Raw genomic sequence first — 17,970 nt, 5'->3', positions numbered from 1 at the left:
AACGAGGCCAAGGACAGTCGCACAGATGGACTAAGTCAGACCCGCTCAGACTGGGGTTCAATCAAACCTGCTTGTCCCGTGGTCATGCTATGCCTCATGCAGGGACACCTTCCAGAAGCATTTGTTTCATTCTCAGCACTGCATGGGGCAAATGTTGGATATCACATCTGTTTTATGCGACTGTGTATGACTATGTATTCATCGAAACAATGAACCAATACATGTAGTAATAAACCCCCTTACTACTTCATTAGGTACAATGTTAAAATGCAATCCATTTGTAGGGCACTGTAATGAGTTCTGATTGTCTGTACATATCATAAACATACTGTTTTTTAAAAATATTGTTTCTGTAAACATGTTCAGAAACAGTACTACCACATTAATACAAAGGCCAATATTGATGATGTGTTGTTTGGACTACATTATATTGTAATAGATTGTTACATGCGAAACAACTCTCAGTATGATGATGCAATACAGTTCTACATCAGTGCAAACAGCAAGCAGCTAGCACAATGATATTATATGTTGTTAAATTATTACCCCTCCATCGGTATTGATAAAAACTGAGCATTATCTTTAAAAAGGCACGATGTTTATCACAGCTCCCGTATTGCATATCATTTGATTGTGTAGGCGTACCTCATATTGTGGTTTGTGAGTTCGTACTGAGTTTTTGTTTCATATGAACCAGTAAATAGTGCCAATGTGAATAGGAACCGCAGTGATAAGTGTTTTGTTTACTGTGCAAATGTCACCATTAAATTTGTTCTTTTAGCAACGCTATAATGATTGCAGTACATCAGTGATTCCCAACCATGGTGTTGTAAGAGATCAACAGGGCTGCCAAGGGAAGTCATCAAATATCACTTCATTTTCCTACATTTATTATTTATTGATTCAAAATATGTCCATGTTTATCTGTCTATGCAAGCAATGTATAGTGATACGCAAAACAATTAAATGCTCTTCCATTACATGGTAGAAGGTATATTAATCCTTCATATCTACCTGTTGCCATTTATACAACAGAATAAGCCGTGGGTTCCTGTTAATTTATCATCTTTGTATTCAAACAGGTCCAGATTACACATTGAGTAAGTAAATTGCAGAGTTTGGGGACTCGAGTCACATATGACTTGACTCGATTCGGCAATTTGAGGACTTAGGCCTTACTTAACTACAATTATGAAAGATTTGACTTGACTTTGACTTGAATAACATGACTTGACAAGTCGTCCTTTTACATTAGAAAATCAGAAATTTCAATTTGGTGTGCCTTTTGTTTTTGATAGAAAAGTTAATTTATTTATTTGTGCTATGCACCCTGCAAACCTGGCAACCTCGGCAATGCTGAGGCCACCTCATTAAGCGATTATCACAGGAGGAGCTCCAAAGATGATTACATTTCGATTCAAGGAATATTTTTTTGATAAAATTGGGAGAAAGACAATGTTAACATACAAGGTTTGCATCTCAAGGACACAACAACTATGACATCTACTGTAACTTCATCTGCCACTATGAAACCAACAGATGCAGGTAAACTCGGTTAGTGTCTCAGTCTAGCTCACCGATAGCTGGTCAAACATGAAGTAATCTTCATGACAGTTGGGCATGTCATTGAGAGGACAATAATGTGATAGAGAATATGAAGACTGAAACTGGAAACTATACCATTAAAAAAAAAACTGATTGTGAATGTTTGAGCATAGATATATATAGAGCACGTAGATGCTGCGTTGAGCGGGTTGACTTGTCGCTGCACTACGTCAGCCCGTCCGCCATATTGATGTGGCAGATCCACTCGTACACGGACTGAATTTCATAACGTGACAACCTGCCAAGGGCACAGAGGTAATGACTTTCATTCATCCATTCACATACAGACTAATATATTTGGGGAACAGGTAGACACCAAAAACAATGTGAACACTCATGCAAATGATCAGAAAAAAGAAAATATATATTCTTCTAGGTAAAAGTACTTTTTTTGTACAATGATGAGTGAAAAAAAACATTTTAGTAGCGTCCGTAATATGTTGCGACTGAGCAAGATTGTATGACTTGACTGACGACTTGCTTAAACCAAGTAATTACTTGTCTTGACTTGCCTAAAATTTAGTGGTGTCTCCATTTGACTTGCTTGACTTTTCTTTTTTTTTTTTTAACCACAGTAACTTGAGACTTTTGATATTTGAAGGTTAAGACTTCAGACTTGCACATAGACACATAGAGTAAATAGCTTACTCCCATCTCTGATAAATGGTAACAAGGTCATCATTATTTTAGTATTAACCCTATCTTTGTTTCCTGGTGGGCTATGAGTTTTTTTTTTTTTTAATATATAAAATGGGTGTCCTAGCTCAAAAATGGTTGGGAAACACTGCAGCACATAACGAGAATGTCATTCAGTAGAGTAGAGACCTCCACCAAGGTCAAACTTCTGGCTTTGTTCATTGAGGATGATGAACAAATGTGCCACTATGATTTTGGGGGGGGGGGTGGTGCACTGTTCCATTGATATGAGGCATTCAAATATGAAAATGAATTCCTGTATGCTCCTCTGCAAAGTCCCTTGAAAATCACGTTTGGATTTCATTTCATTTTTTACTATTCATACATATTTACATTATGACCAAAATCCAGGGTGTAACCTGCCTCTCACCTGAAGTCAGCTGGAACGCGCTCCAGCCCACCGCGACCCTTTAATGAGGATAAGTGGCAACCACTAGACCGTGGTAAAGTAAAGTACAAGAAATGAAACGAGAGCACAGGACTGCAAAGCCAAATATTCATCAGAACATCACAAGCCTGTGTTGTGAATTGAATTAAGGGCTCTTTGACGATCACAACTGTGAATTACAAGTAAATTCATGTTAATAGGTGGTGAAGGATGATTGAATTAAGCTTTGTACAGCTGTTCATATTATTGTGTCTGCCTATATTAATTTGCCCATGCATATACTGCGTGGCTGCCTGTCAGTGTGTGTGTGTGTGTGTGTGTCTCACCTTGACTTGAGTGTGAATGCGGCGTGCTGGCAGAGGACACTGGGACATCGAGCCCAGCTGGGGAGGGATGAAGCACAGCTGGGGATAATTAAACCCAGCACTGTCTCTATGAAGGAGCTGGACAGGCAGGACAGGCTGAACCCGTCCAATGCGGCCCAGACGGAGCAACTTGGATGAACTCCCCTGCCCCCACCCTTTGCTCCTTCCTACTGCGTCTCCAGATCACGGGAAAGCCATGAGTCCGACTGCAACTCAGCAGTCGGAATGTTTTTTGGATACCAACCCAAAGAAACAGGCAGACTTTGTTGTGGCTCCCTTAGAAGAACAACACTTTGTGATGGCCTTCAGACCCTCTCTTGTGTACATTGCAGTGACACACAATGCACTCCTGGAGGCATCTGAGAACCAATTTGGCCAACGGAGGTTAACCTGTAACAGACCTGGCCAATTTCAGCTCAGAATTTTCCTTGGCTCCATATGAGACGTGGATGGCGGCCATATCACAGCCAGGGCTCGCCTACATCACGCTGGGGCTGGGGTTTGTACAATTTGAGGAGTGCTGTTTCCTGTTTCTCCTCCAAAAGGCTGATTAATTTACAATGGCACTGCTCTTACTCCCTCCCTTCCCACCTCTCTCTCTCTCTCTCTCTCTCTCTCTCTCGCTCTCTCTCTCTCTCTCTCTCTCTCTCTCTCTCTCTCTGCCTCACTGGTTCTGTATCATTTGAAATGAAAAGGTTTACTTTGGATGCTCCTAACAGTCACGGGAAAGTGAGCCCTTCTCCCAGTTGCCTAAATATCTTTTTAAAAAGCTCAACAGCCTGCCAACTCAAACATCTTTTGACTGGATGAATTGACCTGTCCTATAAAGACTGCACTTGCTGGGATGATAAAACGGCTCTTTCCAAGAATCATCAAACTCTGTGCAGTTGCCAAATCTGCTGGGGTGAATGACCTAGAACGAAAGAAATTGCAGTGTGATTACACGGGAAAAGGCCTGAGGGAAGAGCAAGCTGCTGGATGTCTACCTGTGCAGTAAACACCATTTTTACTCCCCACCGTTAGTTTAGACACCGATGAAAACCAAAAATTTGATTACAGGAAATGCATCAGGTCATCAGGAATTCATTTAATGGCATCTTTCATCACTGCGGAATCAAAATGTTGCTACAGTCAATACAGCAGTCATTCCAACTGCCTTTATTAAGTTATACTTTAGTGGTCTGTGAAGTTTGACTGCAGGCATTTTATTTGCCACTTCTTGACAGCTGTCTTTAAAATATGGTCTGCTTGGATCACCGAGGGATGCCCATCTTGGTCTTCACTGTAAGCTTATCTTCCCCTCTGGCTGGTAAATAATGCAGGTGTCCCAGCTCTTTATCTTTTATGTTGAAACCTCATATGCCAATGGGGTCATACAATTGGAATTCGACGGAAATCGGAAAGCCAAAGATAGTCTCCACATAAAATTGCCATCATGCACAATGTCTGATTGTTGTGTAACACCAGTGACCATATAAATGATTTATGAAAAAAAAATCATCATAACATACAAGGTTTGAGTACATAATTTATTTATTTCCAACTTTAATTAGCAATGAGACATGTTGACTGTTTTTTACACTAGTACAACGGCTAAGTCAAGTAAAATGTTCCTTAAAATGTGGACTGTACATTTAATTAAAGACCATAATTTGACACACCACAGAGAAGAGGGTTGATAACAACACTGCCAAATTTTGCAAAGTATATAAAATGAGTCTTAAAAGTGAAAAATCAAGGCCTTGTCTCTGCTCTCCAACGCTGTGGCCATGTCCGCTGAACGTGCTGAAACCACGCCCCACTCTACTATCAACTGTCAATCAAATACCACCACTGAAGATCTGGCATGGCCGAGGAAGACGCACACGCCCGCTTGGGGTCCGCCACCACCACGCTCGATGGTGATTCGAAGTTTTGCTTTTCAATGTATTTTGATCCTCTTATTTCGAGCCTCATATAACGGTACATCCAGTAATGGCGGCTCTGTGAACTAAAACGTAAACGCCTGCAGAGGTCTGTCAACCAATCGACGTTCGTCAGCACAGCCTGACCCCTTAAAGAGTTCCTGGTAGCTCTCAGAAGACCCTACCTGCCAGGAGGAACGAAATAATCCAGGGGGAACCTTCCGTATTCTGGTGTTTTTTTCGGTGGGTACACAGGAGGAACTCAAGACAGCAGGGTAGATAGGGAAGTTCCTGCAAAGGTTCTGCGGTGGGAAAGCCCCTAAAGAAATCCATCCACACGGATGGATTTCTTTTAGTTTTATGGTGACAACAGTTTGCTTGTGGAACAGATGAATTCTGCTTGTGTTATTTACTATGGGAAACATATATAAACAATTTCAAAACAAATCCGAGGCGGACCAGTGTGTTGTCCTTCTGATCCAATTAATCTGGCTAAATTACTCCAAAGTTTGCCTATTAGTACCTTCTGTTGTGGGGGGTTTTGCAATAAAATAAGCAAACAAGGCCAATGGGATGCTATTATCTATGGTTAGCTCAGTCATTTTTCTTATATGCTACATCAGCCGCTCGTTGTCTAGTCGATGACTGTGCAATACATCTTCATTACTAAAATCATTTCAATGTATCCCTAAGTAGTAGAGGGGATTTCTTAATAAATCCCAAGGTGCAGACTTAAATGAAAAGCAGTTCATTGGCGGTTATCTTACTGTCTGTCCCTTCACGTGGAACCGTACTTTATCAATTTAAAGCGTCTTCTTCCATCACAGTACATTTCCAGGATGAGCGCCGATCTTGCATTAAGCTGTCAGCTGTAGCGACGCTGCTAGAAACACGCAGATAAAGACACGTGCACAGGGCGTAATGAGTCAGGCACGCATTTTCAAAATAGACTGTGGGTGCATTACCGAGCGGATTAGGGGCAAAACTGATAAAGCGTGTTAGTAGAGCAGCACACTGTTTGTTCATTTGCCCTTTCCTGTTTGCTCAAGTCACTGTAAGCGACACAAAAAGCAGCAATGACACTCATTTCATATTAGATAACTATTGAGATTATAGTTCTGCCAACGCAGGACTGATAATGCCTCAGGGAGACACACTCATGAACGCATATGCACACATAAGGCACACATTTTAATTTCAGTGCATCTTCATGTCTGTAAATGGAGGTTGCGGATGGTAGTGCCTGCCATGCTTTATGCACTGTGACATCTCATGTTAATGAGGAAGGAGGGAGCCCCCGTCAACGTTGAAATCCATCACACTTTTGGAGGATGGCTCCGAACAGCTTGTTAGAGTAACACGTATGAACATGTAAGAGCACTAATGAGTGGAGCACTGGCTGGGAGAACCGTCTGGACAGCGGAGAACATAAATCTCCTGTCCTGTTCTGCACCCTGGAGACTGCACCAGTACAAAAACTGTGCTATAGGCGGCCTGAATGTGCATAACGTGTGTGTGCGTGTGTTTGTGTGTGCTGTTTGTGTCTGTGTGTGCAAATGCACAACTAATGGAGATGAGCAGCGTTGTATCCTTCTGAGGGTCTCATCCACCACTGTTGAAAGAAGCAGGTTGTGTGAATTATGATCCAACAATCGTGTTCTTCTTGTGCTCCACATAGATGAATCCAATTCTGGCTTATACAGTATATCACTACCACAGGACTTGCTCCCGGTTGCCTTTTTTTTTTTTTCATTTGGACCCAGTTTGCAAATCAATCCAGTCACACTCCGCTTTGCTCAAACTACCCTGCAGGTTATGATAATTTCTTTTCAGATTCCCAGTACATAAACTGTAATTGAGTGTGTGGCATTGATCTGATTTAGTGCATATCACTCCCTTCCTTCCTTCCTTCCTTCCGTCCTCATTCCAGAGAGAACTCTTATCATCTGTGCTTGATTAAATATAGGCTGCTTGTCTGTTTTCCAGTGACATGCCGCTGGACAAATGTCTGCGGTAAAAGTGGTCAAATGAGGGTTTGAAACTACCATTGACTTATGTGTAAAGGTTACCTCTTCCTGTGTCGCTGTTTATACTATAGATTTAGAGTACAATTACATGAAAATAATAATAATAACAATGCGGCACGGTGGCCGACTGGTTAGAGCGTCAGCCTCACAGTTCTGAGGACCCGGGTTCAATCCCCGCCCCTGGCTGTGTGGAGTTTGCATGTTCTCCCCGTGCCTGTGTGGGTTTTCTCCGGGCCCTCCGGTTTCCTCCCACATCCCAAAAACATGCATTAATTGGAGAGTCAAAATTGCCCGTAGATGTGAGTGTGAATGGTTGTTTGTTTGTATGTGCCCTGCGATTGGCTGGCAACCAGTTCAGGGTGTACCCCGCCTCCTGCCCGATGATAGCTGGGATAGGCTCCACCACGCCTGCGACCCAAGTGAGGAGAAGCGGCTCAGAAAATGGATGGATGGATATATATATATATAAAATAAATAACCACTTCACATTTTCTTTACCTAAAGTGGCACCCAAAACAAGTTTTTAATTTTAGTCTCAAAATGTCTTTTGTAAACGACTCGGTAACTGTTCAAGTCTGGTTGTATGCACGTAAGGGTCCGTGTCTGGACAGTTTGCATATGTGCTACAGGAATGCGGAGCAGAGTGTGTGTGACAGTGTGTGTGAGAGTTATATAGCCCCAGGGAGCTGCTATGGTCATATTTTAATAACTCGCACTGTGTTTGATTATGTACTGTGGTCTTGTAATATCACACCACCAGAGCAAAGCCCGAACAGACTCTGTGAGTTGGTCCATGGCAGCAAAAACATCGAGGGACTCACCAAAACATTGTTTCCAGTTCTGCAGTACTTGTGAAAAAAGCAAGTTCCCAAATTATTCCAGTTCAAAGGTATGCTCGCCCCCTTTTTGTCTGACTCAGCATTCACTTTCTGCTGGCTACAATAAACAGAGCTGCAGGTTTGATGGGACTTAAAGTACATAGCACACCCTCTCTATTGCCTTTTGAAGAGCAAACACTTACACACAAATGCAATGCACAGATGTTACGCTGTGTGTGCAGTAAACAAAAGGTGGCTCATTCAGTCACATGAAAAGTGGAGGTGAGGGGAGTAATGTGTGGAAATTGTCTCAAGGTTGGGACGCCATTCAAGGTTGTGTCGTTGCGGTTATAACTGCTAGAACATTGAAGGCTGTGGCAGGCAAACACTTTTCCACTTTAGGTCCAATATGCAATGTTGTTTGTGAGAGTCAGTTTATTCAGAGTAATTTGCTTGTGTGTCTTTTCTTTGAATTTTAAACAAAGTATATGAATGATGTCATGTGCTTAGGAGAATGTCAGGAATATCACTCATAAACGCTCCATCTATAAAAGCAGTAAAGAGCAACATCCTTTTTAAAAGGGAGTGAAAGAGAAAAGTGTGCACACATCATGAGTGCATCAGCGTGCATGGAAAGACTCATGCATGTTCATTTCTCAGACTACCAGCTATCAAATAACCCAGTCACTGCAGTAGAAGGGGAACATTGCAATTAGCCCGCTGCCGAAAGCGTAGCCCCATTCGCACGAGACATGTTTACTCTTCAGTCACGCTATAATTACATATGTCGTCTTTTGTTTTCTATTTCCCCATTAAATTGGGAACATGATGAGGGGAAAAAAAACTTGCAACGAAATACTCTTTTTCAAGCTCATTTAGGCCTCAAAGGACGTCTCAGGGCGAGGACTGTAAACATTACAGAATGATGCAGGCATGCTTGACAAAGGCTCCTGTTTAGAATATGAACCCTGAAAACGTTACAGTTAGTTTCTCTTGCCTGCTATATTCTCTACACTGTATAACATCCATTTCAAAGTGTACCTGGAAGCGAGGTATATTTTTGAAATGTCCGGGTTTCCATTTACCTTCTTTTAAAGAGAAGAACAGGCAAGTACAAATAAAAAAAAGCAGAGACACAGAGGGACGGCTGTAAATGGGACAGTTTTCAGCAGCTGCATTAACAAATCTGTTTAGGTTCCGTCTCCTAAGTAAAGTTGTCAGCCTGTGTCCAGCCAACTATGTTTAGGAAAGCTAAAATAGTTGTGCTTTCTGGCAGCGGCACATAATAAATGCTAAAGTAGTGACCTTACGTCTCTCTCCCTGATGTTGCTCTACCTCCATTCTCAAAACAGACTGTGAAATCCTCCTGAGCTGAGGTCAAGAATCCATCACCGGGGATTTGCAATAACACACATTTCCATACTGGCTCTGTGAGAAAGGGCCTGCGGGAACAGATGAGAGCCAGTGAACTTCTTTTGAAAACATCAAAATGCAACTTATACAGATTACTTTCAGTTTAATCTCCAACGTGATAACGAAGGTTAAAATGCTCACACCTCTCGCAGTGTAGTTCTTTACAAATGCTAATGTGGCTATACCGTATTTGTCTGTTGACATTTACATAATGTGAGTCATGAATGCGAATTAAAATCGCTTGGTTGATTTCCAACTACGCTCAGAAGCAAAATCCATATTTGGCACTGCGAAAAAGAACCAAGATTGGAGTTTTGTGACTGATGCCAGATTACACACAATAAAGCAGACATACAAAGACACACACACACACACACACACACACAAACATTTGCCTGGTTGAGCGCGTTGTGAAAGACTCCCATGATTATGAATTGCTCTACTGTACAAGCTCTTCTGATGAAAATGTATTGCTTTGTCCTTGGAAACGATGCACAGCAGTCGATATAATTCTGCAGACTTAATAATCCTCTCCACTAAAAGGGAAACTGACTGAAGTTGCTTCTACTGGTGAAACAATAGAAGAGGGTGTGCATGTGCGTTGAGGGGGATATTTTTGCACACTCGGCATTATTGGATTTGGATTGCAACATGGTAAACTCCAGTTGGGCCTGAGAGAATGATCATGTTCGAATCACAATAGACATGGCTGATTGTTATTGCAGCGCTCTTCCATTAATAATTCAATCATTTGACCCATGACATGGTTTCCCGCAAAACAATCCGATCCTCTGAGGGCTGGTAGAAATATGTGAAATCTTTAAGTGCGTGCATTTCTTTTGACCTTCCTTGCATGACACACATCCCATGTCTGAAGCAACAGCTACAATTACAATTAGGAGATTTCGGGAGAAGAATGATATATAGTCAAGACAATATCAAGTTGAATTTACAATTGATGTTGTCACGTTTGTTACACCTCATTATTATTTTCATTTTATTTCAACAACAGTTCACTTTTTACACTTACATGACAATTAATCTTGTCACTCATTCATATTTTAAACACAATTTGTGTCAGAATCCACCAAGTAAAACATGTATTGTGCCAAACCTGGTCTTTAAATTCACAAAAGATCTGTAAATTTTGCTGCATCTGAATAGAATAAAATGTCAAATGAATGAACTTTTCAGTTTTGAGTGAAAATCCTTTTAGAATAATACAGGGTAAGGTGCAAAAGTTTAGAAATTTTATATCCTGTACCACGTTTGGTGCTAATAAAGTGAAACAATGCAGAATGAACAGAGAGTAGTTTTAATAGAATGAGGTCTACAGTTCTCCCTCCATCTTCCAGTTTGAATCAAATGCATCTTTTATGACCAGAGGCTATAATTTAACTACTTTCAAGCTCAGAAGTGCAAATTACGCTCAGTGACAAAGCTGCAGAATCCCATTGACTCAGAATCACATTTGAGACATTTTCCGAGCTAACACTTCAATCCACCTACATACTGTAGCTTCCTGGTGAAAATGTATATTTATTTCAGAGACATCTGCAGAAGCACTAACTGTTATTATCTATGGCTACAGTCATCAGATGATTTGATTTATGTTTGTTGCCAATGCAATCTGCACCTTGCTAGCTATAATAAGAGATAGCGTTTATGTCGCTAAGATCTTGAAATTCTACATGCTTCGTGATCTCTGTCCAATTTTTGACATTGTTGTAATTACTTACTCGGCATTTAATGTGTGTTTTACAATTGCAGATGTGTTAAAATAACATGCAAAATGTGCGTGTTACTCTTCAGTGGTCGCTGTAAAAGGGCCAGAAGTTTTACTTGAAATGTAAAAACCTCTAACTTGGATGCCTTGGAGTGTGACAATGAAGAATGTTGAAATGCTATTAAACAAATTGCCTGTACATACAACCCCAATTCCAATGAAGTTGGGACGTTGTGTTAAACATAAATAAAAAGAGAATACAATGATTTGCAAATCATGTTCGACCTATATTTAATTGAATACACTACAAAAAAGACAACATATTCAATGTTCAAACTGATAAACTTTATTGTTCTTAGCAACTAATCATTAACTTAGAATTTTATGGCTGCAACACATTCCAAAAAAGCTGGGACAGGGTCATGTTTACCACTGTGTTACATCACCTTTTCTTTTAGCAACATTCAATAAACATTTGGGAACTGAGGACACTAATTGTTGAAGCTTTGTAGGTGGAATTCTTTCCCATTCTTGCTTGATGTACAGCTTCAGCTGTTCAACAGTCCGGGGTCTCCGTTGTCGTATTTTACGCTTCATAATGCAGCGCACATTTTCAATGGGAGACAGGTCTGGACTGCAGGCAGGCCAGTCAAGTACCCGCACTCTTTTACTACGAAGCCACACTGTTGTAACACGTGCAGAATGTGGTTTGGCATTGTCTTGCTGAAATAAGCAGGGGCGTCCATGAAAAAGACGTTGCTTGAATGGCAGCATATGTTTCTCCAAAACCTGTATGTACCTTTCCGCATTAATGGTGCCTTCACAGATGTGTAAGTTACCCATGCCAGTAGCACTAACACAGCCACATACCATCACAGATGCTGGCTTTTGAACTTTGCGTCCATAACACACTTGATGGTTATTTTCCTCTTTGGCCTGGAGGACACGACGTCCACAATTTCCAAAAACAATTTGAAATGTGGACTCGTCGGACCACAGAACAGTTTTCCAGTTTGCATCAGTCCATCTTAGATGAGCTCGGGGCCAGAGAAGCTGGTGACGTTTCTGGGTGTTGTTGATAAATGGCTTTTGCTTTGCATAGTAGAGTTTCAAGTTGCACTTATGGATGTAGCGCCGAACTGTATTTATTGACATTGTTTTTCTGAAGTGTTCCTGAGCCCATGTGGTGATATCCTTTACACATTAATGTCGGTTTTTGAGGCAGTGCCGCCTGAGGGATCGAAGGTCACTGGCATTCAATGTTGGTTTTCGGCGTTACCGCTTACATGCAGTGATTTCTCCAGATTCTCTGAACCTTTTGATGATATTATGGACCGTAGATGATGAAATCCCTAAATTGTACGTGGAGGAACATTGTCCTTAAACTGTTCGACTATTTTCTCGACTATTTTCTCACGCACTTCTTCACAAAGAGGTGATCCTCGCCCCATCTTTGCTTTTCTACTCAATCATGGCACCCACCTGTTCCCAATTAGCCTGTTCACCTGTGGGCTCTTCCAAACAGGTATTTGATCAGCATTCCTCAACTTTCTCAGTCTTTTTTGCCACCTGTCCCAGCTTTTTTGGAACGTGTTGCAGCCGTAAAATTCCAATTTACTGATTATTTGCTAAAAACAATAAAGTTTATCAGTTTGAACATTAAATATCTTGTCTTTGTAGTGTATTCAATTCAATATAGGTCAAATATGATTTGCAAACCATTGTATTCTGTTTTTATTTATGTATAACACAACGTCCCAACTTCATTGGAATTGGGGTTGTACATGTTTTATGATGTGTGACCTGCCACTGAAGTGAATGTGTCGGATCAAAGATGTATCGCCGCAATGAGCATACCACAGGAATGGAAGGCCTCATACACACACCATGCACTTCAAAACCCAAGTAATAGTGACTGTAAGAAAAAGCAGAAGATGTTTTAAGAGTGTGTTAAATGTAAAAACAGTGCGAGGGAAGGAAAGCAGTGCCCACTAATATTATAATTCATTCGTTTTAGGGAGCACTACTGCCAGAGGAAACATTCCACTTCCAAGCACACACACACCTGCAGACAAACATAGATGAATGGGGAAAGCGAATAAGGCCTGGGCAGCTACACAGACAGAAAACAACAGCGAAAAAGCATATGTGCCATCAATCAAGCTACACAGTGGAGCCTTGGAAGGGGAAATCTGTCCTGTGATGGCTGTAAATGAGTGCTGTGGCGCTGCTGTCACATTGTGTTTGGCTGGTACACGGGAGCAGCGAAGGGTGGAGCACAGACACGGTGTACAGAAATAATGAAGTAGAAGGCGGCTGCAGCGCCATGAAGGCACACCTTAAAAAAAGGGGTGGAAGGGAAGAGAGAGACGGCGTATATTGAGTGCACAAGCAAGTAGAGAAGGTCAGCTAGTAAAACTGAGAATGGATACTAAGACTGTGGAAAAACACATGGCTAATCACTGCTAGCTCAGTGAGGAAATACTGGAGAGAAATATTTACACTAATTAGAGCCTGCTAATGTGTCTCCTGGTATGAAGGCTGTTTCTTGACAGCAAGACAAAGCACAGGGCATGCAATGTCCATTAGAGCGCTGTAGAGCTCCCTTTGTAGATTATTAACACTTCAACGACAAAAAAAAAAGTTAATAGAATATAATGTGGTGCTTTCACACATCCTGTTGTTCAAATGGTCATTAGGGGAAAAGTAGAACATTCATTCCTTCTGTGATTTCACCCAAAACACAACAAGGCCTCAAATTTCCCATGCACTGGCCTACAACTGTTCTATCCAGAGGTCCTGCCTCCATGTTCTTCTTCTTTTCCCGAGACAAAAACTTTTTTATCCACTGTCAAGCACATCAATATGATAAATTTAATTTCATGCAACCATACAATCATCACTTGGTAAAACACACAAAATCCCCTAAAAAAGACACATTGCGCCTCAGACAGAGCCAAATGTATAGATTTACAATTGCACTGTCGACTTCCCAACCATGTTTTAATGCATCATAAACACTTTGGTGTTTTTGGTCTCTGGTCCAATAAAAACAGGGAGCGCGGGGGTGTAATATCTGGAGCTGGGGGAAATTAAAGCTGAAGTTCCTCTCCTCCTCAGTGCACTCCCTGCACACAAAAACACATACACGCACGCACACACGCTTAATCAGCCAGAGAAAAATCTAAGACTACATCTACACCCAGTGGAAGGAACCCGATACAACCACATCTCCCCCTTCCCACATTCCCCCTTTCCCCTTAATCATCCACACACAGATGCTGATAAATTACAAGCAAGGTTCAGGCAACATATGATTAACTGGAGTTAATGAAGACTAAGAGAGATCTTGAACAAGGAAACCATAGCACTCTGACATAAAGCTGGCATTAGAAAACCAGTAGACATTCTTTTCTCTCCCTTTCTGCTTCTGCTGCTATTTCCAAAAGTCCTTTCAGTGTGCGGTGACAAACATAACCCTTCTGACTGGTGGAAAAATAAATCATACTTTCAAGCGAAGACAAATGCCTTATCCGCTGGGAGTAGCCCGAGGCTGCAGGCACATAATGGCCTCTCTCCCTATCGCTTTCTCTCAAGGCAGGGAGTTTCCCCGGACTGGCCCGGAACATCCAGCCACACAAGCCTAAAGAACACAGTTGGTTCACTACAGAGCACCAGAAAAGTGGAGATTATGCTTTGGAAGGCTTACTAGAGAGAGGATGGTGGAAAGCCCATAGGGTAAGACTGCTGTTCTGCTCCAAGAAAACAAGACGAAACCCATCAGTCACGTCTCTAAATATCAACACACATTTATGTTCAACACACATGACATGAGGTCATTATTCATGCCTGATCCTGTGACCGAGCCATAAAAGTCAAGGATTTCCTAACACTGCTTTGGCCCGGGCTCTGCAGGCTTGGCTCGGAGCGGGCCCTAGGCCAGCTGCAGGAGCCTGTCTCCTCTCCTCTCAGTGCTATCAGGTTGCCACTCCTCCTCCTCCAGCCCATTACACAGGCCTCTTTATGCTGCGCTAAAAGCTGCTCATGTTCAAGCACTCCTGGGAAAAAGCTCCTTAAAACACATCAGGATGAGAGGGCCTGTCTGGTAAAATATTAATAGGAACTTAATTGGTTGTTAATGGACTGCTACTTGAGTAGGAATCACCTTGCATTAGACAGGCCAGCGAAACAAGCCGTTCAACAGTGTCGTCTTACCACCTTCACATTCTAATTGTGTCGTCCACTCACTGTAACTGCAAATTGAAGGATCCTGGTGCTAAATACATAATTAGTTTTCCTGAAAGTGAAAATATGAGCTTAATATTGTTTGTTCTGTTATTTCTGCATGGTAGTTGAATCCAAACCGAGCTCTATTTTTATACTTTTCGGTCATTTTCTCAACAAACACGTTTCTTCTGTTCCAACATAAGGAAGTAGTTTTAACTTTTGTTTGTGACTATTGTGTTTGTGCCCTCAGCGGTTCACATTAGCCAACAGGAAAAATCCCTCTTCTGCTAGAGTAGGCATGTAATATTGATGCAGAGCAGACTCGGAAAAACACCAAAATGAAATGGAATCTAAACTGAGTTCAAATGTCGACATCAACACATACATTTTTGATTATTGCATCCCGCCATTCCTTTTTGAGAAAGCCACAAGGACAAGAGTACCAAGGAATATATTCACAAGTAACCAATGTCCACATCAGACTTTCCAAAGAATTTGACTAATAGGATGGAAGTTGTTTAAAAAGTAAATAAAAAATAAAAACATTGAAAGTGGTGGCTACTGAAGAGTAAGTCATTTTCAACCTTACCCTTTTTCTTCTAACAATTATTGTAATTTGTGCTACTTCTGAGAGATTTCAACGAGTTATAATTATATTTGCAGTACCACTTTTATGTGATTGACACTTGTCACGTGACTGTGGCAACGCAATGGCAGCTTCCTCGGTGAATACGTGTCCAGTTACTTTGCAAGGCAAATGTCAATGGATCCAACAGATGGCGATTTAACAGTCAAGTATCATTCGGCCACTGCACTTGCAGTCGCCACCACTAGATGGAAGTAAAATTGTAGATATACGGTACCGGAGATGAACCATTTTCTCCATTGACAAGATCTCACAGGACTCAGGATATTGAGACACGTGGCATACATGAACTAACATGGAATATGCAGCTTCCACTGTTCTGTAAAGACTTTCTGCAAGATGTTGCAGCGTGTCTGTAGGAATGTGTTTTCTCTTGAAACGTCTGATTGAATAATTCATATACAGTGGGGGCAGTGGTGATGTGAAATGTGAAAATATAAATATACATTTTTTTAAAAAAAATTTTTGGTGCCACAGCCCCCCGATTTTACCCTGCTGTGTTTAATGTTGGTCATTATGACGGTACTTGGAGAGCCAAGTATTTCTTTCACGTAGTATTGGAGTAAAAGGTTTAAGAATCACTTGCCTAGAGGATTTTAAATACAAAGAGGTCGTAGCCAGATATTTTATTGACATGTGGGCCTGTTCGTGAACTAACTGCTTAGAACTACAATTTACAATGTCTTCAGCTTTCCCCTTGCTGAATCTCACAGTTCGACGTCACTGCCTGTCCTCCTTGGCTCAGGACTGGGGTGAACGTTCCAAGGTGGTGTCTCACGAACAAGTCAGATGTTTTCTGACAGGGATCTGGAAATTTCCCTGTCTTTGGAGGACGCGGCATTCTACTTCCTCGAGACTCGTTGCACAGTGCACTCACTGCACTGCTCTTGGCCGGCTCTTGATAAACTGACGCACAGGTATTAATAAGTAGATACGACGTGCCTCTATTGAGCTACGTGCCGACGTGGACGCTAAGCTAGGGAGGTCAAAGTCGTCAGCGCATTCCAAGTGTGTGGACCGCAAAACAGACAAAAAACAACGATATCAGCGCATTGTGCTGCATACGGTCGCGCACGAAGCTGTGACCCAGCAATGGAACTGGGAATAACCTCTTACAGGTGACATTTAATTTGTGATCATAAAAATAAATGATAGCACACTCTTTGGCGTTCGCAAAAAAAAGTTAATCTCGTGAAAATCAGTAGAAAATTTAGAAAGTTACGACTTATTTTCAATATCCATGCATTGCCTTTAATGGGAACGTCGACCGCCCCAACATGGCTGCCACGTGGGCACGTCACATAGCCGGGCTGCTAAAAGCACGCTGGTGCAGCTACTCTTCATATCTATTATATAACGTCAGTTCAACCAACGTGATTGGCCCAGCAGATAAAGTGTTGCCCAATGCACTGCTGTAATCGGAGTGAGTTTTCCTCGTGGTCCTAATGCTTGTCGATTTGCAATTCATTATCTCGTCCCCCGTCCCGCCCATAAATTCCGACTATGATTGGGGGACATCGGCATCAATCAATCCGAAGAAGCCAGGATTTAGACAGGATTCTGCACTTTCTTAATGCAGCCTATAGGGGGCACAAACCAGTCCAAACTGTAGGCCGGTACCAAGCCCGGATAAATGCAGAGGGTTGTGTCAGGAAGGGCATCCGTCTTAAAACTTTGCCAAACAAATATGAGCGTTCATCCAAAGAATTCCATACCGGATCGGTCGTGGCCCGGGTTAACAACGTCCGCCCCCGGCACCGGTAACCTGCAGGGCCCCGGTGGAAATTCAGCTACTGTGGGTCGAAGTCAGAAAGAGAAGAGGAAAGCACAGAGCCGAGAATTGAATGTGGGGACTTTTACTGTTGGGACCATGACAGGAAAAGCTCGGGAGTTGGTTGACATGATGATAGGAGAAAGGTTGATATATTGTGTGTTCAGGAGACCAGGTGGGAAGGCAGTCAGGTTAGCTGTTTAGGGGCAAGGTTCAGATTATTTTACCATGGCGTAGAGGGGAAGAGAAATGTGGAGGTGAAAAGAGAATCAGATCGAGTGCTGAGGCTGAAACTTGAAATTGTGGGTGTTATGTATAACGTGCTTAGCGGCTATGCCCCACAGGTATGATGTGACCTAGGAGGTGAAAGAGAAATTCTGGAAG

This window comes from Phycodurus eques, chromosome 9 (genome assembly GCF_024500275.1).
Source record: "Phycodurus eques isolate BA_2022a chromosome 9, UOR_Pequ_1.1, whole genome shotgun sequence".
In the NCBI taxonomy this organism is placed as follows: domain Eukaryota; kingdom Metazoa; phylum Chordata; class Actinopteri; order Syngnathiformes; family Syngnathidae; genus Phycodurus; species Phycodurus eques.
The sequence above is the reverse complement of the archived record's forward strand: the minus strand, read 5'-3'. Positions refer to the sequence as shown.